Raw genomic sequence first — 14,619 nt, 5'->3', positions numbered from 1 at the left:
TTTAGGACCACGCCTGTGGCTTACGGAGATTCCCAGTCTAGGGGTCAAATCAGAGCTACAGCTGTTGGCCTACACTACAGCCACAGCAATGCTGGATTCTTAACCCACTGAGTGAGGCCAGGGATCGAACCTGTAACCTCATGGTTCCTAGTTGGATTCGTTTCCACTGCGCCACAATGGGAACTCTTTTCTTTTCTTGGCCACAGGTGGGGCATAAGGATGTTCCCGGGCTAGGGGTCAAATTGAAGCTGTACCTGCCAGCCTATCCCACAGCCACAGCAATGCCAGATCTGAGCTGCATCTGTGACCTATGCTGTAGCTCACAGCAACTCTGGATCCTTAATCCACTGAGCAAGACCAGGGACTGAACTTTCATCCTCACATACACCATGTTGGGTTTCTAAAACCACTGAGCCACAACAGGAACACCAGACCTATCTACCTTCTTAATCTCTCTCACCAGGTCCCTTTTGTTTTTTACACACAGCAAGACCAACAAGACCTAGGATTCTAAGTCAGCAGTTCACAAAATTCGACCACTGGTCCAGTGCCATCAATGTCCTCTGGGAACTTCTTATAAATGCAGGTCATCAGGCTCAACCCCAGCCATACCAAGTCAGGATTTCTAGGAGGGCAGCCCAGCAACCGGTGTTTCGACAAGTGTTTCCTATAATTCTGAAACATGCTCAAGCTTATGAACCACTGGGCTAAATATCTCTGGGTTTAAATTTAAAAAAGTTTACTTAGTGTGAGAGTCTCTAGTTCCTTCCATGTTGCTGCAAATGGCAGTATTTTGTTCTTTTTTCACGGCTGACCAATATTCCATTGTGTATATATACAACATCTTTTTAATCCTTTCATCTGTAGAAGGACATTTAGGTTGTTTCCATGTCTTGGCTATTGTGAATAGTACTGATAATGTGAGGAAAAAGAATGTATATATGTATGTGTGACTGGGTCACCTTGCTGTATATTAGAAAATTGACATAACACTATAAACCAGCTATAATGGAAAAAAATAAAAATCATTACAAAAAAAACCTTAAAGATTTCTGAGGTGTTCCTATTGTGGTGCAGTGGAAATGAATCTGACTAGTATCCATGAAGATGTGGGTTTGATCCCTGGCCTTGCTCAGTGGGTCAGGGATCCGGAGTTGCTGTGAGCTGTGGTGTAGGTCACAGATGCAGCTCTGATCCCACGTTGCTGTGGCTGTGGTATAGACTGGCAGCCTTAGCTCTGATTCAACCCCTAGCCTGAGAACTTCCATATGCCACAAGTGCAGCCTTAAAAAGCAAAAAAAAAAAAAAAAAACCCAAAACCAAAAAACAAAAAAACTTTGAAGTTCTTTGAGTAAAAGTTAAAAAATAAAAGTCAACTATAAAATCTAAAAATCAATGCATAAAAATGGATGCATCACCAAAAATTTAATTAGTTTTTAAAAAGTTTTGAAGGGTATCTTATTTTTGATTTCTCTATTTTTTCAGATTAATTTTATAGTTAATAAAACCTAAATTTATATTTATGTATGTATACACACATTATATAGTTGGAAGATTTTAAAATTATATATACGTATATATGGACACGGGATTTTATCTTAAAGATTGCTTATGATGTGGTCATTCATGTCTATCTGAGGTTCCTTTTAGTTAAAAGGAGGAAGGTCAGTGGGAAGGCTCTTCCACTCTCCTAGAGTATATTTCACAACCTTTCCCCTTCTCAAACTTCCAGCATTCTCCTGTTCTCATGTAGTCAATGACCTTCTTTATTCCTCTCAGAGAAATTTCCAGATTTCAGAGGGTTAGACATAAATGCCCACATGCTTGGACCAGCTCATCTATCAGCCACCTTGCTTGTACCTCACACTCTGTTTTCCCCTCTGCGATGAATGAACCTGTGCCTGAATCTCATTCTCTGACTCATGCAACTGTATCCTTCCTCCAGCAGCCTTAATTAGTCACTATTGATTCACTTCCCTCAGCACGCAAACATGTGATATTCATCATCATCCCCCAAAAGAAAAAAAAAATTCCCTCTTTTAGTTCCTATCCCTATATCTTCTCTAGATATTGCTCCATTTCTCCCCACTGCCCTTTACAACAATATTCCTCAGATGAGTTCTTTGTACCCACTTCACATTCTCTTTGGAAACCATGCTAAGCCAGCTTTCATCCCAACCACTCCACCAACACTGTTTCTTGGGTCACCAAGGACCTCCACATTCCAGATGAAATGATCACTTCCCCATCCTCAGATTACTTGAATTCTCACTTTTGACACAGTTCCCCCCTCTATCTGGAAATACTTTTCTTTACCTTGTTTCTCTTGAACTTTTCCTGCTCTCAGTTTTTCTCCTACTTTGGTCACCAATTCTTAGTCTCCTGTGCTGGATCTTTCTCATCCTCCCCTTAAACTCCAAACGTGGAGTGCCCCAGAACTAGTCTTCAGATCTCTTCTTTTCTCCATCCACTGTCGGGGGATTTCATACAGTGCCACTGCTTTGAGCACTCTCTACAGATGAATACCAGACTTACACCTCTATCCTTGACCTTCCCCTTGGTCTAGTCTGTTGCCGTCTCAACATTTCTTCAAGGCCCTCCAGCCAAAGGCCAGTAGAAACAGACCCCAAGACTTGGCTGAGTAAAACCAGAGCAACTCCCAGATGCCAGGAGCCACTTTTCTCTTTCTCAATTTCTCATTTTGTAATATCCAAAACACAACTCACTGCTCTTCCTACTTCCTTCATCTGCTCTTCCTACTTCTCACCTAACCTGTCTCTCTAGTCTCCTCATCGGTAAAGACAACTTATGCTATCAGAGCTAAAGTCCATGATTCCTCTGCTTCCCATGTAATTCATCAGCAAATTCTGTCAACTCTACCTTCAAACTCATCCCAATCCTTACCATTTGTCTGGCCCATTATCCTAGACCAACCAAGCCTTAACCTTCTCCTCCCTTAGACTATTTTGCAAAGGCCTCCTTGTTGGTCTCCCTGTGTTCACCCATCCACCCTTATAATCTCTTCTCCATATAGCAATCAGAGTGATTAGTTTCAAATGCAAACCAGACTATATTACTCCTCTACTTTAATCCTTCTAATGACTTTTCTTTTCACTAAAGGCCATGGCCTATAAGTCTTCTGCAGTCTGTGTCCACACCAACTCCCTGGCCTCATCTCCTCTCTCCCCTTGATCAGCCAACTGCAGTCCCACTAGCCTCCTTCTGATTCTCAAACACACTGTGCAAAGTCCTCCTTTAGGATCTTTGCACTTACTGTACCCTTTGTTCTTATGCTCTTTTCTCAGATGCTGTTGCCAAAACTCAGCTTCTGTCTGCTGGTGCTGAATAGAAACAAGGAGACAGAGTTTGGGTGAAAATGAAAAAGATGGCTTTATTGCTTTCCCAGGCTAAGGAAACCACAGCAGGCTAATGCCTTAAAGACTGTGCCCCCTTAGGGAAAGATTAGGAGGTGGTTTTATAGTTTGGTGAGTAGAAAATGGGGCCACAGATAAGGATCAGGGCAGAGACAACTTGCATTATTTTTCAAAGCTGGTATTTAATGTCCCCAGGTCTGGTTCTGGTGGTCCTCCTTTCTGGAATGAAGGATGTTGCATCAAGTAGTTAACATCTTCCTTTTGCTGGGATTTTAGTTCTGCAGAAAGACTCAAAGATATTGTTATGCACATTCCTTAAAGAGGAACCAGGACCCTGCCCCAAGGCTGCACTATTGTCTCTTGCCACAATTCCCTGATCTCTTCAGGCCCTCCCTTCCCTGATTAACAACTGTTTGAACCTGCCATTTGGAACTCAGGGAAGGTTGGGAAGGCTGAAGGCTCTTCCCTAAAAACAAGAAATTAGGGACACAAAAAGTCTTGTGTGCCCCATAGGGCCTTGCTCAGTTTCAATACCTGCACAAGGCTCTCTCTCCATCTGAGTTCCTTTCATAGGTCACCTTATTAGAAAGGCTGTCTCTGATCACCCATCTAGTCACTCTTTTTCCAGATACCCTGTTCTATTTGTCACAGCACTTACCACCGCTTGACATATTTTGTTTATAATGTCCTGCCTCCATCTCCCTCTAGAATGTTATCTCCTTTCAAGTTGGGACTGTCTTGCTTGCTGTTGTACCAAAGCATGTCAGACACAAAGTATATGCTCAGAGAATATTTTTTAAATACTGACACAGAGCCCAAAGCTATAAAGATGTGGTACGTGAGAGTCCTAATGCACAGTCAGGACATTGGATTTTTGTGCCCATTCTCCAATGGCCAGCTGAACAGTCTTGGGTAAAGGAGCCATATTCTCCCTGAGTCTCCATTTCCCCATCAGTAAGATAAAGTTTAAATGATTATCAAAACACTGAATATTCTGATTATAAAAATACTGTAAATTTTTTTGTTTGTAGGATAATGACCAGAACTGTTTTCATCTTCACTTTCCATTACAACTGGTCCCCTCTTCTCCACCTCTTCTCACCTTCTCTCTTCCCCATCTTTGCCAACGTTTCCTTTGTTACTGAAACCCAGTCTCTATGCACCAACCCTGAACTGATTCTTGGAGATAGAGTTTGGGGTGAAGGAAGAAAGAATAGCTTAATTGCTTTGTCAGGTAAAGGTGGACACAGTGGGCCCATGCCTTCAAAAACTGCAGGCTTTTGGTGAGAAGTTTTATAGCAATGGTTCAAGGACAGGGTTGCTGATAAGAATCATGGTATGTACAGGGTCTCAGGAGGTCTCCTATGAGCTTCTGTGTTTCTCAGAGTTATCAAACTGTCCCTCTTTCTGGAATGAAGAATGTCTCATCAAGTAATAACATCTTCCACTTGTCGGGGGTTTAGTTCTACAGAAGAGTTCAAAGATACTGTTTTGAGTATCCCTAGAGGCAGAACCAGGACCATGCCCCCAGACTGCACTACTGTTTGTGACACCTCTTTCCTTGTTTCTGCATCCTCTCCCTTCCCCGACCAGAAATCACTTGAACCTGCCCTTAGGGAAGGTCATGGAAGCTGAAGTCTGTTCCATACAAGTAAAAAACGGAAGGCATAGAAAGGATTTCATGCCCAGGAGCCCTACAGACTCCTGGGTTTCACTGTTACTTTCCATGGCACCATGATTACCCCAGGTACCATAATATTGGCTGTGAAACATTGTAATACATTTTTATCTTTTGCCAATATCCTTAATCTATCATCAACACAAGCCGATAATCCTGTCTGTAAAACCCCACTCTGTTTGCCATACCCTAGGCCTTCCTCAACATAACCCTGAATCACCATGGTTGTCTCTTCCTTGGAACCATCTCCAGGTGCCTCTCTTGGATTCACCCAAATGCAATAGATGTATAAGAGTTCCCGTCGTGGCTCAGTGGTTAACGAATCCAACTAGGAACCATGAGGTTGTGGGTTCGGTCCCTGCCCTTGCTCAGTGGGTTAAGGATCCCGAGTTGCCATGAGCTGTGGTGTGGGTTGCAGACGCAGCTCAGATCCCGCGTTGCTGTGGCTCTGGCGTAGGCCGGTGGCTACAGCTCCAATTGGACTCCTAGCCTGGGAATCTCCATATGCTGTGGGAGTGGCCCAAGAAATGGAAAAAAGACCAAAAAAAAAAAAAAAATGCAATAGATGTAGTTGCTGAGTAGGAAGTTTTCATGACCTCAGTCTTTGCTCAACCACTTAGGTACTTTCTAGCCTTTTCAACCCAATTAATGACTCACTCTTCCCTTTGATGCTCATCTCTTTGCTTAGAATCCCCCATTCTGCTTTCCAATGAGCTTGGAGGTGTTTTGTCATTTCTTGTCTCACCTGCAGCATATGTAAGTTCCTGGGCTAGGGATCTAGTAGGATCTGCACCTGAAGCCTACACCACAGCCACAGCAACGTGAGATCCGTCATTTTCCCAGCTATGTGTTTTCATCTTGCTTCTTCATGGTCCATGATGCCAGCTGAGGTTGTCAGTGTGATGAAACCAAACTGACGGGACAGGAACATGTTATTCTGCCATTTTTCTAGATCTCTGAGTTGCACGTCAAACCTGGGGTGATTATGCCACACTGATTTAGCCTGCCCATGAGGTTCACAACAATTTCGCCAGCTCTATGATCATCCAGGATTTCAAATTTGCCAGTGTAACCATGATTCATCATCACAGTTAGAAGCCTGATGATGACTTTGGAGCACAGCCTAGTAAGAACCTGGCATTTGCGTCTCTTTTTGGCATTGCTGATGCTCTTGAGAGCCTCAGCCAGGACATTCATGTGCACCATTTTGGCAGCATACTGGCAAATCACTGAGATCAAGTCTCAGGAGGGCACTGATAGCAGATGGATGATGTTGGATCGTTCAGAGCCCTATGAGACAGTTAAGGATAGTCATCTTCATTTATAAACCCAGTATTAGAATATAACAATGATTGGTTTCTACTATCTCGAACCAGGGAATTGAGAAGGCTTTGAGTCTTAATTTTAAAGAGTTAATTTGCAAATGAGTATAATAATCAAAGTCTTCTTCCGAAGGAACTAGATAAAACGGAGTTACCTCCAGAAACCTGTGGTCTTTGGCCAGTTGGAAACTGATCAAATTAATTCTTTAGTAAGAGTGGTGGAGCCTGGTGATCTAGTCGTTATGATGAACAAAATTAATTTGATGATCTATCTATGTAACTTGGATGAGTGTGCATATTGTGTGTATCTGGGCACATGTGGGTGAGCGTTGGCCTTCATACTTAAATGTGATATTACTGACACTTTGTATGTCAAGAGTCAGACTAAAGTTTGAACAACAGTTTATTAAGATTAAATTCCTTTCAAACTGCTTTCACTTTTATAAGGAAGAACTGATGTGCCTCTGCTGTCAAGGCATTAAGAAACTGTTTATAATAATTCACAAGTTTGATCACACGTCTCTCCCTTTTTTCTTTTTTTTTGTAGGGCCACGTCCACAACATATGGAGGTTCCCAGGCTAGGGGTCTAATCAGCGCTGTAACTGCCAGCCTATACCACAGCCACAGCAACGCCACATCTGAGCTGCATCTGCGACCTGCACTACAGCTCACGGCAACACTGGATCCTGAAACCACTGATTGAGGCCAGGAATCGAACCCACAACCTCATGGTTCCTAGTTGGATTCGTTTCCACTGTGCCACGACAGACACTTCTCAAAACTGTTTACTGGACTCTATTTTGAACAGGAAAAATTAAAGCTCCTGAACCTGTCATTAAGAAAAAAACCCTATGGAGTTCCTGTTGTGGTTCAGCGGATTAAGAACTTGACATAATATCTGTGAGGATGCAGGTTTGATCCCTGGAATTGTTCAGTGGGTTAAGGATCTAGCATTACTGCAAGTTGCTGTGTAGGTCACAGATGCAGCTCATGTCTAGCATTGCTGTGCCCAAAGCTCTAATTCGACCCCTGGCCCAGGAACTTCCATATGCCTCAAGAATAGCCGTAAAAAGAAAGAAAGAAAGAAAAAAAAAAACACCGGAGTTCCTGTTGTGGCTCAGTGGTTAACGAATCCAACTAAGAACCATGAGGTTGTGGGTTCGATCCCTGGCCTTCCTCAGTGAGTTAAGGATCTGGTGTTGCCGTGAGCTGTGGTGTGGGTCACAGACGTGGCTTGGATCCCTCATTGCTGTGGCTCTGGCATAGGCCAGCGGCTACAACTCCAATTCGACCCCTAGCCTGAGAACCTCCATATGCTGCAAGTGTGGCCCTAAAAAAAAAAAAAAAAAGAAAAAACAACCCAAACTTCATGAAATAGATTTAGTTTCTCTTTCAGAGTTCTTTATACCAGGTGTTGTTGTTACCTGATTGAATATTTATTCTTAACTATTCTTCTCCCTAGTGCTCTGCAGTAGAACCTGAAAAGCTAAACTGTCACTTTCCCAACCTCTTCTGAGTTGCCATGTGTCATAGGCTGCCATGCGACACAGTATTTGCCAGAGACAGATGCAAGCAGAATCAGTGAAGGAACTTTTTTTCTATCTCTTTTTTGGCGGTGCCTGAGGCATATGAAAGTTCCTGGGCTAGGGATCAAACCTGAACCACAGCAGTAACCATAGCCGCAGCAATGGCAATGCTGAGTCCTTAACTGCTAAGCCAATAGGGAACTCCCTGAAAAGGAGTTTGTTCTTCTTGGGACAAGGGATCAGATACACAAATGCCTCCTACCTCCCCTCTTTCTTCATTTTCCCGACTTTAACAAAGACAAGATGCCTAGCCTTATGGCAGCCATCCTGTGACCATGAGGAAAAAGGCATTAGACTTGCAGAGATACTGACCTTGACATAGTTGATCTACTAAAACAAAACTTCCAAACTTATGTGAGAAAAATGAACTCCTGTTTGTTTGGTTAATTTGGGTTCTCTATTATTGTTGCTGAATGGTAACCTAAATGACATACTCATTTTTCACCATTCTTCCCACAAAAATTTACTCTCCAAGTAAATTATTTTTTTCCAAGCATATTATGGGTTTCCATGGCTTTCATGCCTTTTTATATCCTGTGCTATTCCATCTTATCTACTATTTCCCAAGGATTCTAGCATCATCTGATAAAACAGCCTTGGTATCACCTCTTCCAGGAAGTCTTCCTTGAGTTAACTCAACCCAAAAGTAATCACACCCCTTTCCTCTGGGTTTTCTCTTTATTTGAAGATATGTTCATTGCTGAGTTTCCCATGTAGTATTGTCATTTATTTATTTATATGCCTAGTATCATAAATAGGCATGAAATAAAGTGCTGGAATGGCATGCAATGCATTAATTCTAGACAGTGATGGAAAATATAGAGATAAGGCTTCTAGTCAGCTAAGAGAGAAGGTCAGGCTTATAAGTGACAAACCAGACTCTAAGACACAGTAAAGTAAAAGCTACCATAAAGTAAAAAGAACATTATATGAATTTAGCAAAAAAAGAGGAATTCATCCCAGCTGGTGTCAGGTCCTACTTCTTTAGGATTCTACTGAAAGGTAAGAAATAAAAGGAAGAAAATCAACAGAATTCAATGACTGGCTGGATAGAGAAGGACTTATAAAGAACAGTTGCTCTTGGGACCAAAATGGCCTAATTTGTAAAACAAGGAAATTGTACTAAAGGATTATGAATGGATCCTCTAGCCATTAATCCAGTATTCTTTGGTCACCTGAATCAATTGATAGGATCAAATCACCACTAAAATCAGAGTAATGCTTTTAATCTTGCTTCTTTTTTTAGGCATAATAAACTAAAGAAAAGAAAGAAAGAAAAAAATTGAGAAGGCAAATGGATTTAAAAAAAATTTTTTTTTTTAATTTTTTGGGGCCGTACCCACAGCATATAGAAGTTCCCAGGCTAGGGGTTGAATCAGAGCTGTAGCTGCTGGCTTACACCACAGCCACAGCAACTTGGGATCAGAGCTGTATCTGGGATCTACACCACAGCTCATGGCAATGCCAGACCCCTCATACACTGAGCGAGGCCAGGGATCGAGCCCAAATCCTCATGGATACTAGTTGGATTCATTTCCCTTGCACCACAATGGGAACTCTGGTAAAATGAGATTTTTAAAAGCTCCTAGTAAGAATGAAGGAGAGGAGTTCCCGTCATGGTGCAGTGGTTAACGAATCCGACTAGGAACCATGAGGTTGCGGGTTCGGTCCCTGGCCTTGCTCAGTGGGTTAAGGATCCGGCGTTGCCGTGAGCTGTGGTGTAGGTTGCAGACGCGGCTCGGATCCTGTGTTGCTGTGGCTCTGGCGTAGGCCGGTGGCTACAGCTCCGGTTCGACCCCTAGCCTGGGAACCTCCATATACCGCGGGAGCGGCCCAAGAAATAGCAAAAAGACAAAAAAAAAAAAAAAAAAAAAAAGAATGAAGGAGAGAGACAGTAGGAGACTGTGAGTGAGAAAGAGAAGAGACCTGCCTCTGAGAGAAGTCTTTACGGCAGCAACCATTTAGGACAGGGTCCCACCCAGTGGCTGTCCAGAATTCCACTCTGGTGACCTCCTTCATAGCTATCCAAGAAGTAGGTTTGACAGCCTGACCACATGTAAACTCTTGAGAGTTGGTAGAGTTTAGGTCTGTTTCCATCCTCTGCAGAAGGTATGAATGGATTGTGATAGTGGTGTGGTGTGAACACATCAGAGACCCTGGCATCAAGGTCTTTCCTTATTGTGGAAAAAAAAAATCAATGTGTAAATAAATAAATACAGCATCGTATGATCAGCAGAAAAATTGAATAAGAAAATGAAGAAATGTGATATGATGATGGTGATGGTGATGATGATGACATTGACCTTGGTGTTGATGCTAATGATAATCAATCATGATGAGGAGGATAAAGAGCATTCCAGCACTTTCTATTCAAACTTCCACACAAATTGCTTCCATTTCAAACCATACCTTTCTAGTTTACTAGCCCAAACTAAGTTCAACCATCCCACTATTAAAAGCCAGGAATTTAACTGAGACTTCCATGAATCACTCCACCATTATCTATTCTTTCTCTTTCAGATAAAAGTTTACTGGAGAATGTGCTAGAGTTGGTTTCTGCAGTTGTGTGATATGGATGCCACTTGATCAGGGCATCAATCACATAGTAATGGGTCCCCTGAGAGTCTGTTGCTAGAGATACATCTTGTTCAGAAATGCTTATATCATTTGCTTGTAGCTAACTAGGAAATACATTTCTCTTTATGGACTAAACTTTGGCAAGAGGGATAAAAGGCTGCCATATTGTTTCCCTCCTTAGCTCCCAGTAGAAGCTCTTTTCTCTGCCTGGAAATATCTGTTTCCTCTAATCTATATCTAAGGAGCACCTGAATTACTGGGACATTCAAGCAAGTTCTTCACAGAGAAATCTTCATCTCCATTCTCCCTCAGAAGTTCTTCATTTTCTTATTCAATGTTGCTGCTGATCATACTATGCTATATTTATTTATTTACACATTTATGTTTTTTTTTTTTTCACAATAAGGAAAGGGTCTATGTCTGATTGGTCTTTGAAGCTTAAAGCATCTGAAAAAAATATCTTGCACGAACACTTGTTTAATGAAATAACAATATGCATGTTATTAACACACTGACAATCTTCCAAGAAAAAAGGCAAGAGAAACAGCATTACTTTAAAATTCCAGATTTCATGGATTAGGTTATTTGGTGTATAGAATTTTAAGAATAAAAGACTAAAGTATAATTCATGAAAATAAGACACATCAAATGATTTGAGAGGGGTAATGAATTGTATTGGGATTTTAGCTCATCTATTAACAGCTCAGGCAGGCACAAATGGGCCCATTCTGTTGAAGTGTATATTGTAGAAATGAAACTGCCCTCTTATCTTTTCTGATTTTCCTTTTCTTTGCATTAGGCAAGATTTGTGTTTAAAACTTAGATATTATCCCCTTTGACCAGAGTTTTCAAACACCACCCATGAATTGCTTAGGAGCATATAAGGAGAGTGAACTCTTTTGCATGTCAAACATCAAAATGTACAACACGTACCCCATAAAGTTTCTATAGACCATAACTGGGCAACTGTCATGAGGTTTTCTCAGTTAGATTTTATTAATCATTGAAATTATTGTTATTGAAAGAGTCCCAAAAGATTGCAATAGGATTAGTACCAAAAGAACTAACATTTTAGCAAATATATTGGCTGCTTATGGGATAAAATACAATTCTACGGCCAACTTTTGTTGTAAACCATGTTATGCAATAAAATGCAAGTTCCCCCCAAGTGGACATGGGCCTTAACTATCTCTTGGATTAAATTATGGCATCTTTCAAATGATTTTTGGTATGTGTTCTACTTTATCTTCATTATGAAGAAAAAAATTTTGGATATGCGCTTTGGAGAAAATTAAAGCCTCATCAGGACACAAATAAATTACATATGGCTCATTAAAAACTGTCAGTTTAATCCAGATAACACTTATTTATTATTAGTTGTTTAAAGGTTTATCATTATTTTCCAGATTATTTCACTGCACTTTACTTACCCTCGTTTAAAATTATTTTTCCATGGTGCATTATCTAGTTTAATTTTTCTTTCCATTACTTTTCTACAGAAAGTTAAATAGAAATATGCTCTCATTTGCTGTTTGCCTCCTAGATCCTTATCACGTGCAGGGCAATACTGTTCCCTGAATTGCCAGTGGACCGTATGCCACTTCTGTACAGGTGCTTCATTAGTATATGAATGTTGAGAGAAACGAATTAACTTTATCAATATGCTTTTATTTTGTGGCCGTATGTCCTATGCCAAAGCAAATCAAACAAGAGACAAATTGGAGTTCCCATCATGGCTCAGCGGAAACGAATCTGACTAGCATCCATGAAGATGCAGATTCAATCCCAGGCCTTGCTCAGTGGGTTAAGGATCTTGCATTGCTGTGAGATGTGGTGTACATTGCAGATGTGGCTAGGAGCTGACGTTGCTGAGGCTATGGCTCCAGTTCGATTCCTAGCCGGGAACCTCCATATGCCACTTGTGTGGCCCTAAAAAAAAAAAAAAAACCCGAAAGGGACAAATAGAAAACTTTGTCATCCAGCTATTCTAATATTTAATATTAAAGTTTTCATACACTAGAACCAGTACTTCTGGCTTTATCTCACATAATTTTGTTGTAAAGATGAGTTTATTTGATGTAAGAATTTTTCTATTTGTATAAATAGGTTACAGACATATGAAAGCAATTTATTGGTCAAAATAAGTGATGTGTATTTTCAAATTTAATATCATAATGTAAGGTAAGAAGCACTGGACTTAGAAACAAGCAGACATGAATTAGAATTTTGAATCTACCAGCTATGTAAGCCAGTTTCCTCAGCTACTACATGGGGTTAATAAATAACATGGAAATATGTTACAAGGATTAAAATAGATAATATATGTATGAAGAATTGAGAGGCTCTAGTAGTTCAGTAGATGAAGATAGTGCCAAAGGCTTTTATTTTTTGTTTTTATTATTGATTTTTGCCACAGGCTAAGAATTGGATTTGGTCATGAAGAGACCCTAACAATAGATAATGTAGCATAATCCCCTGCACAGTTATGTACATGGTAATTATTTGAGGGGTGAGTGAATAAGTGAGAAATGAATTCATGATATGAATGATGTGTGATATAATCTAGAACTGCCTAGATATATTTTCTGGAAGAAGATAATTGTGAGTGCATCAGCCAAGGGAGTTGGAATGAGAAAAAGTAAAAAAGACAAAAGGCTATGATTAAAAAAAAATCTCTAAAGGGAAAAGCAAGTTGTGTTTATAAATTTAGTGATTTTAGTTTTATTACTATTGGCCTAGTGACTCTTAAATACCATTGGCAAGACTAATTCCCGGTACTACTGGATAGAAACAAAAAGTAACCTACAAATTGGAGCATAGTAGGTACTTAACATAATTCTAAACCTGAAATACATATTGTCCATAGTTGAGGATCTATGAACAGATCCTGAATTCAGGGCAGAAGTAGATTTTAGTCAAGTTACAGAGAGCTAGAGCTGGAAATATGATGTCCTCCCACTTTTGCCAGTGTATTTGGAAACAACCAGCCAATCCCAACCATGCTCTTTAGTGTGGCTACAGAGTTTAGATCAAATACATGATCACCCATAAGCTTATCTTCCATCAGTATTTGAATAGGAGTATTCAATGCCAATATTTGTGTATCAGTTGCCACACTGTGCCATGGACTACAAGGGTCCTTTTTTTTTACCACTAGAAATAGAATTGTTAGTGCTTTTAAATTTAATCATATGGAACCAATTCAGAAAACCAAGAACCAATTCAAAAAACTCACCCTTAAAATTCTGCTCCTTTAGAATCACTTCTCATACCAAAATTTATATCAGCCATAGTACAATCAGAGGAACAGAACTGCATGGTCATCATACTATACCATCATCACATCGTACACCACTGTCACACTACATCACTGCCTCCTGACACATGCGACTGCATTATCACGTCACATTATCATCACACCAAACCATCATCAAACTACACCCTAAGCTGCACTAAGCCATCATCAAAGCAGACTGTGCTCAGCATCATCTTCCCACATCGTCATCTTAGGACATCATCTTCACAGAGTCTGGCATCATCATCATGATCACTTTTGCCACCAAATTCGGTTTTTTTTTCTTTTAACAGCTGCACCTGCAGCATAAGGAAGTTCCTGGGGCTAGGGGTCAACTCAGACCTGCAGCTGCAGGCCTACATCACAGTCAGAGCAACACCAAATCCAAGCCACGCCTTGCGGCAATGCCAGCTCCTTAACACACTGAGCGAGGTCAGGAATTGAACCCATATCCTCCTGGATGCTATGTTGGGTTCTTAGCCCTTTGAGCCACAACAGGAACTTGGCCACTGCCTCAGTGGTAACAAACCTGACTAGTATCCATGAGGATGTGGGTTCTATCCCTGGCTTTGCTCAGTGGGTTAAGGAACTGGCATTGCCATGAGTTGTGGTATAGATCACAGACACAGCTAGGATCTGATGTTGCTGTGGCATAGGCTGCAGCTCCAATTGGGTCCTTAGCCTGGAGCTTCCATGTGCCACAGGTACAGCCCTAAAAAGCAAAAATAAATAAATAAATAAAAGATTTTGCCTGCATTTTCTTAAGTGTTTGCTTGCAGATAAACA

At 40.8% G+C, this 14,619-nt stretch overlaps 1 pseudogene; it reads right to left on the bottom strand.

Annotated features, from left to right (window-relative positions):
- Nucleotides 5,822-6,932, bottom strand: LOC110259395 (annotated as a pseudogene).

The sequence above is a fragment of the Sus scrofa genome, chromosome 1 (genome assembly GCF_000003025.6).
Source record: "Sus scrofa isolate TJ Tabasco breed Duroc chromosome 1, Sscrofa11.1, whole genome shotgun sequence".
NCBI lineage: Eukaryota > Metazoa > Chordata > Mammalia > Artiodactyla > Suidae > Sus > Sus scrofa.
This window is presented reverse-complemented; position numbering and strand designations above follow the sequence as displayed.